The sequence below is a fragment of the Pteropus vampyrus genome, unplaced genomic scaffold (assembly GCF_000151845.1).
Source record: "Pteropus vampyrus isolate Shadow unplaced genomic scaffold, Pvam_2.0 Scaffold139, whole genome shotgun sequence".
Lineage (NCBI taxonomy): Eukaryota > Metazoa > Chordata > Mammalia > Chiroptera > Pteropodidae > Pteropus > Pteropus vampyrus.
Window position 1 is genome coordinate 1,856,951 of NW_011888920.1, and position 1,305 is coordinate 1,858,255.

Sequence of the window (1,305 nt, forward strand, 5' to 3'; positions counted from 1 at the left end):
TTCTCTGAGCTTCCTGGGGTTTTATGTCCATTTCATTCACCAGGTTAGGGAAGTTTTCCATCATTATTTCTTTAAAGAGCTGTTCGACATCTTGATTTTCTTCAGGTATGCTGATCAGACAGATATTTGGACCTTTAATAGTGTCCCATATGCTCCTTAAATTGTTTTTATAGTCTTGGCATCTTATCTCTTGCCATTCTGATTGCAAATATTTGGCTTTCCCATCCTCTAGATAGGGCATTTGATCCTTTTCTTTATTCACTTTGTTTATTCCATTTAATATACTTCTCATCTCAGATAATGTGTTCTTCATTTCAGACTGATTCCCTTTTATAATTGCCATTTCCATTTTTAAGTTTTTTTTATCTCTTTGTCAAAGATCTCACTGAATGTATTTACACTTCCCAAAAGTTCATTGAGCATCTTTACAACCAGTGTTTTGAACTCTGCATCTGTTAGATTGCTTGACTCCATTATATCTGGATCTCTGTTCTTTTCTCTCATATGGTTTCTGCTTCTTTGTCTTCCCATTTGGGCTGCCTTTCTGTGTCTGCTTCTATGTAATAAACAAAGCTCTAAGTCTCCCAGTCTTATTAGTGTGGATTTGTGAAGTAGGTGTCCAGTGGCATATCCTAGAGAATTTCAGCTGTAGGCCAAATTTAGCCCCAGTCTCTATCCCTACAGGACCTGTTAAGATTCAGCAAGCAATCCACAGATGCTGTGCTTACAGTTGCCTCAAAAGGCCACATTAGAAACCGAGGCCAGATGCCTCCAGTGTGAGTCTAGGCGCTGCTCAGCAAGGAGCACTTGACTTACTGAGGATATACCTGGATGTGCCTTGGTTGGGGCTCGAGTTGAGGGAGACAGGGTTTCAGGGAATCCTCTGAGCGGAGTAACCTCTGTTACCAGTTTGATGATGTCACAGCTATGGCGGCACTGTGTCTGCACACTGGGAGCGGGGAGGGCTCAACAGAGAAAGATGGATACCGCTGGCACTTCTACACAGAGCAAGTCTTGCCTCGGCCCTCACTCCAACAATGTCTCCCTGTGAGACCCTGGTGGCCTCTGCACATAGCCGAAATGGCACTTGTGCTCAGAGAAGCAGGTCCGTCACTGCAAAAATCCACTTGTCACTGCTGCAGCCTCCGTCTCACTCAGCTGCTTGAGACTGGGCAGCCCTACGTCCTCACCCCGTCCTACTTTCTGCCATTGCAGGGTGATTTCTTGGATTTCTCCCTAGTTGTATGGCTCGTTCATCTAGATCCCAGGTGCTTTTTCCTTGCTGCTTCTCCTTGTTTTCATCAC